At 48.9% G+C, this 6,287-nt stretch overlaps 1 long non-coding RNA gene across 2 annotated transcripts in view; it reads left to right on the top strand.

The window, feature by feature from the left end:
- The first annotated feature begins 1,591 nt into the window (after nt 1-1,591).
- Nucleotides 1,592-6,287, top strand: part of LOC115031920 — a 25,532-nt gene continuing 20,836 nt past the window's right edge. The window contains exons 1-2 of one of the 2 annotated variants that reach the window (XR_003837557.1): nt 1,592-1,812; nt 5,222-5,324. This is a non-coding gene — a long non-coding RNA (uncharacterized LOC115031920). The remainder of the gene's footprint in view (nt 1,813-5,221; nt 5,325-6,287) is intronic. The other variant, XR_003837556.1, reaches the window with a different exon arrangement.

Genomic DNA, 6,287 nt, shown 5'->3' with positions numbered 1-6,287 from the left:
CCCCCCCCCCCAGTTCTCTCTACCTGCCCTCTGTTCTGCTTCATGACTTTGGCTTTGTTGTGACCCCTGTGGCTATCTATATGAGCACTGGGTTGGAGCTATGCATTGGCACTGGTGGAGTCACCAGTGGACTCACGACTGAAGGCAAAGACAAAGACTCCCTCTCCTGCATCTAGTCGTTACAAATAGTTGGGCTATGAAGATGGGTGCACCCGTCCCCAACCTGTCTTCTGCCTACCTCTGCCTGACAATTTTATTTTTGAAGCAGGGTCTCACTGTGTAGCCCAGGCTAGCTGGGAACTTACTATGTTTAGAGATCCATTTGCCTCCACCTCTCAGGTTGTGGGATTAAAGGCATGTGCCACTACCCTGACCCTCAGCCTCACTGTGGACAGGCCTGCTCTTGTGCAGACCCAGCACAGGCAGCAGAAACAGCTGCCTGGACATCCAGATTGCAATTGCTGTCTCGATGCCAGAGGATGGCATTTGGAAGCCCCTTCCCGTACCTTCCAGCTCTTGGAGTCTATGTTCTCTTCACACCACCCCTGAGGGTTAGAAGGGCTTGGTGATGTGTTTATAAAAAGATACAAATAAAGAGAATATGTTCTATGGATGTGTGATGAGTTATGGGGGATGGGATGTCTCAGTGGGCCCATGCCAAGACATCCTTTCCCCCTGAGGGACCAGCCACACAACGGTATAGTATAGAAGAGAGTTTATTCAGGGCATGAGGAAGGGCATTAAGAGGGTATTAAAGGCAGAAAAAGACACACACACACACACACACACAGAGAGAGAGAGAGAGAGAGAGAGAGAGAGAGAGAGAGAGAGAGAGAGAGAGAGAAGAGAAGAGAAGTAGAGGTCAACCATGAGCATGGGGAGAGAGGGGGAAGGGAATAGAGAAGGGAAGGGGGAATGGAAGAGCCTAAGAGGGCAAGAGAGAAGCAAGAGAGCAAGACAGCAAGAGTAAGAGAGGGAAGAGGGGGCAAGCAGCCCCTTTCATAGTGGGTCAGGCCTACCTGGCTGTTGCCACGTAACTGTGGGGCTGGAGTTTAGACAGGATGATAACACTTGGTCTATGTATCTTATTTTGGGCTGAGTGCTCCTCTGTCATTTATTCTCATTATTTTATTTTATTTTATTTTATTTTATTTTATTTTATTTTATTTTATTGTTTCTTTTAAGACAGGGTCTCATTGTCTGCCCTAGAACTCACTCTGTAGACCAGGCTGGCCTCAAATTCACAGAGTGCTCTCAAGTGCTGGGGGTAAAAGCATGTGCCACCGCTGCTGCTGCCGCCGCCACCACCACCACCACCACCACCACGACCGGGCTCAAGTCTTCTTTTTAAAGTTTCGTTGGAGACAATGACAGTCTTGTATTTTGTCCTGGTTTCTTTCTTTCTTTTTTTTTTTTTCCCAGCAACTGTTTCCTCTTGGCAGACCCAAGTGGAGGGACCACTGCCTGGCCCCTGGGCATGCTCATTTTAACCAAAGGCGCCATGGCAACCCTTTGCCTGCAGGAGCTGAGCTGGGGCTTGATTTGCAGTCAAGTGAGGATGCCTTGGTTTCCCTAGGGCTGGTTTCATTCGTCCCCTTTCTCTGTCTGCTGCAAGGCAGTAAGTTGATTACCCATCTGCAGTGCATGCTTGGGACCTCTCCTTCCTCCGGACTTTTGTAGCTATTTTGTTTCTGTTCTGAGATGGGTTAATGAGGCCCAGGCTTTGCTCTGATTCAGAGACTCTCCTACCTCTATCTGCTGCGTATTGGGAACAGAGGCATGCAACACCATGGCTGACCGGCTTCCAATTCTGTAAGTAGCTGAAGATGATTTTGAATTCCTGATTCTCCTGCCTCCACCTCCCCCATCCCCCAAGTGCTACAAGTACAGATGTGCACCATTATACTGAGTTTGTGCAGTGCTGGGCGTGGAAACCACTGTAGGCAAGCATTCTATCACACTCCCCATCTTGTTAAGTAATTCTTGTGTATATTCAGTAGTTACAAGTAGAAATGCTCTCCTAAACATCTGGCTTACTCAGATATAATCAAATATATAAAATAAATAACATTGTAAGTTTAAACTTAGTGTAGAAATGTAATGACAGACTGCCACTGCCTCTCACAGATAAAACCTTGGTTTGGGTGAGGATTTGGAGACAGGATGACATCTTGGTCCATGGTGCACCTTCACTTCTGCATAAATGCAAACAGGAGAGGGTGACAGTCGAGTGTGGGAGACGCTGGGGCTTGGATTCCTGCTGTAGGGATTCACAGTGCACGGTCTTCATGTCCCAGGGTGGTGGCCAGGACTGCCATGTATTACCTCTGTCCTGTGATCAAATCCCTAACAAAAGAAATATAAGGAGGAAGGGTTGCTGGGGCTCACAGTTCAAGGGTGGGCACAGCCCATTCTGGCGGGCGGGGAAGGCACAGCAGCAGGAACCTGAGGCAGCTGCTCACAGGGCACCCACAGTCAGGCAGCAGAGAGATGGATACTTTAGGGGTGTTCTCTACTCTGTTAGCCTAGTCTAGACAATCCCTTATAGACATGCCCAGAAGTTTGCTTCCATGATGATTCTAAATTCCATCAGGTTGACAACTGATTAGTCACACCAGCAATCCCTCCAATCCTAATTAGCATCCTGCACTGTGCAGATCAGTTCTTCTATTAGAGAAAAATTGAGGGCTAGGCAGGTGACAGAGTAGGTAAAAGGACCTGCTGTTCAAATCCTGAATAGGTAACAGGCAGATCATAGCTATGACTGTCTCTAACTGCAACACTGGGAGGAAGTAGGGGTGGGGGTGGGGTGGGGATAGGAGGATCCAAGAACTTGTGGGCCAGCCGGCCCAGCCATAATAGTGACCCTGAGAAGAATAAGCCATCGGACAGTAGTCGGTGATATCCAGCAGCATCCTCTGGCCTGTGTGTGTGTGTACATGGCACAAACCCAGCACACCTGTATACATGCAACACACACACGGACCAGATTTTTATTTTACATTATTTTAATGTGTGCTTAAGTCATTTTCACCTTCCAGAGACACTCAGAATAACACAGGTAAAGAAAATAAGAAAAGACTCCCTTCCCCCTTTTTGTCTTCCATGAGTAAATCCCAGCACTTCCTTAGACACAGAAAGAGGGATCCATATTCCAGAAACCCTGGCAGGGCTCTTTGTAATGTGATCCCACCAGCAACTTTCTGCCAGCCTCCAGCCCCTGCCTGCCCTGTGTGCGTGTGTCTAGGCTCCATCTCAATATCTTTCTGCAAGTGAAGGCTGGAGATGCATATTGGTATCTTCCTCCACCCTATTTTATTTTTAAGTTTTAAAATGTATGTATGTATGTATGTATGTATGTATGTATGTATGTATGTATGTATGTATTAATAGTGGGGAGAGGCATATGCTATGGCATGTCTTTGGAGTGCCAGACGACAGACAGCTAGCTAGAGCTGGTTCTTTCCTTCTCCCGTGTTGGCTCCAGATATCCAGCTCAGGTGGTCTGGCTTGGTGGCAAGGACCTTTCCCCTCAGAGTCACCTTCTGATTTTTCTATCTTCTATGAGTGGTGTTTTGCCTGTATGTATGTCTGTGCACCATGTGATTGTAATGCCAGAAGAGGCCAGCAGGGGGCTTCAGATCCTATGGAGAGGGAATTAAAAGTGGGGACGGACATGCTAGTGCCTGCCTAGAATAGCCTGGGTCTTCAGAAAGAACAACCAGTTCTCTTAGCCGCTGAGCCATCCCTCCACCCTCTAATATATATATGATCTCGTTGCTGTCTTGCTAAATATCTGAGAGTGACCTTGACTTCCTGCCCCTTCTGCCTCTACCTCCCAGGTGCTGGGGTGGCAGTGTGCACTCCCATACTCTGCTATCCCCCTTTATAACCTCCTGTCCACGCTCTGTTTCCCAGCTGCACACACTGCAGGTACCCAGTCCTTGTAGATCTGGAGATCTGAGCGTCACTGCTGTCCCCCCACTCAAATCTCATCTTAGGAAGAACTAGAGGTTAACCTTTAACCTCCACACATACACACTCATACACACACACACACACATACAAAAATTAATTATTTAATTAAAGCTAAGTCCCCCACCTTACTTCCCAACCATTTCTGCAGTTCTCTTCTTCGTGGGGCTCCTAGAGTCCTCTTTCAGGTCCTCTGCCTGTCTAACCTGAGCTGTGCTTTTAACGTGTGTGCCTCAGCCACTCAACATTCTGACGCTCCGCATATTTCTGGCTCTGCTCACTGTGAGCTCCCTGAGCCGCGCACCTGCAGAAAGAGCTGGTCTGAGAGTCACCCTCTAAGCAGACACCCCTCTGGGAAGACACCATCCAGTTCCTAGTCTCATTTGGGACGCCACACCATGCCAACAACCTGGACTCCTCGTGGTCACCCTGAGTGCTATTCCTCTTGGAAGTGTTTTTGGGAGTCCCTGCTCTGTGGCTCTCTCCTTCTAGATTCCCTCTCTGCTCCTCCCCTACCTCCATCTTCACCAGCCGCTCTGACCTCCCTCCAGCTGCCCCATGTGTCTGTGGTTCCTGTCTCTACTCTCACAGTGCCATCCTCTGTACCTTTGAAGGGGACACTGGCGCCACAGCATTTTTCATACAAAAAAGACACATTTGGGCCAGGAGGACGGCTTAGTTGGTAAAGTAGCTCCATGCACGTATGTGGAGTAGTTTGAGCCCCAGAACCTGCATGCCAGCCCAGCTTACGTGTCAAGCTCCGGGCCAATCACAGAGCCTGTCTCAGAAAATAAGGTGGGTGGTTCTTAAGGAACAGCGTCTAAGGTTGACCTATGGCTCCCACATGCATGTGCACAGTGCTCCGGGACATGCATGAACATGTGCACACATGCGTGCACATAGAGGAATGCCACACACACCATGTCCTAGCTGTCCTATTTTTGTTTTAATGGGCTGGAAGATCTTTATCTTCCAGAGTGGAGTTTGCTGTGGCAGACAGCTTTAAAAGGTGACATTTCTTTCCTTTTATTTAAAGAAGTATTTGTGTGTGTGTGTGTGTGTGTGTGTGCACGTATGAGCACATAAGTGTGCATGTATGTGTATGAATGCACACATTAGAGTGAGACAGTGGGCATCCTGCCCAGTCACTCTCCCCCTTAGTCTGGGAAGGTTTCTTTCTCATTGAATCTGGAGCTAGGATGGCAGTCAGCGAGTCCCAGTCATTTTCCTGTCTCTGCCCTCACAGCCCTGGATTGCAGGCTCCTGCTCTCCTACACAGCCCCACGGAGGATTTCAGGTCTGTGCTGGGAACATGTTTTTACCCACAGAGCCATCTCCTGAGCCCAAAGGTAACATTTCTTCTCAAGTGCTATCTTAAAATATCTGGGTACTTGTCTCATCACGAGAGGACACCCACAGAGGGCTGTGCAGTCAGGGTTTGTTTGGGAAGTGGAAGCAGCAGAGGGCCCCACAGGACATGCAGAGGGAGATTTATCTTCACATGAAAGTTGCCCATCACCTAAACCTGGAAGTCACCAGGTACCTCCGGCTGCAGCCTGCTGATCAGCTGGATGTGAGAGGTGTAGACTCCAGAGGGCTGGCTCCACCCGTAGCCTTCCACTGCAGAAGGCTCAGAGCAGCTTCCTAAAGCTCTGTTTGGTGGAACTGGGATTCTAACTTGGGAGGTGCCTGCAGCAGACAGTGGGGCCAGGCTGCACCAAGCAGGTGAGTAAGTGGAACACAGGTTTTCTATGCTAGGGTGAGGGCCTCACCCTGGTCTTATATACCCGAAGATGGCCACAGGAGCGGGGCTTGTGTTCAAGTGTTACCATGAAGGCAATGAGGAACTTAAGTCTTTGCTAATGCAAAGAGAACGTGACTCTGGTAAGTTTTCTATTTAGCAAAGGGAATCACTTCACTCTTCTATTTTGAGACAAGGTTTCATGTAGCCCAGGTTAACCCAAAGCTCCCATGTGTAGCTGAGGACGACCTCGAACTCTTCTGCTCTTTCCAGCTCTACCTCCCGAGTGCTAGGATTGCAGGTGCTGACCACCAAGCCTGTTTTATGTGGTGCTGAGGAAGGAACATAGGCTCATGCATGCTAGGCAAGCACTCTACTGACTAGGCTACACCCCTAACTCCATCACTGGTCAACACAGTAAGCAGAGGATAGGTGGAGAAAGTGATGATGATGGGTCATCTGAGACCCCTGTCTAGAGAGGACGCTTGTGGTATACACGAACTCTTACATGGTGTTTATCAAACAGGACACAGCGTGATCCATTGTTTTGCTTCAGCTATTCCTCCCCCCC

Source organism: Mus caroli, chromosome 1, assembly GCF_900094665.2.
Source record: "Mus caroli chromosome 1, CAROLI_EIJ_v1.1, whole genome shotgun sequence".
Lineage (NCBI taxonomy): Eukaryota > Metazoa > Chordata > Mammalia > Rodentia > Muridae > Mus > Mus caroli.
This window is presented reverse-complemented; position numbering and strand designations above follow the sequence as displayed.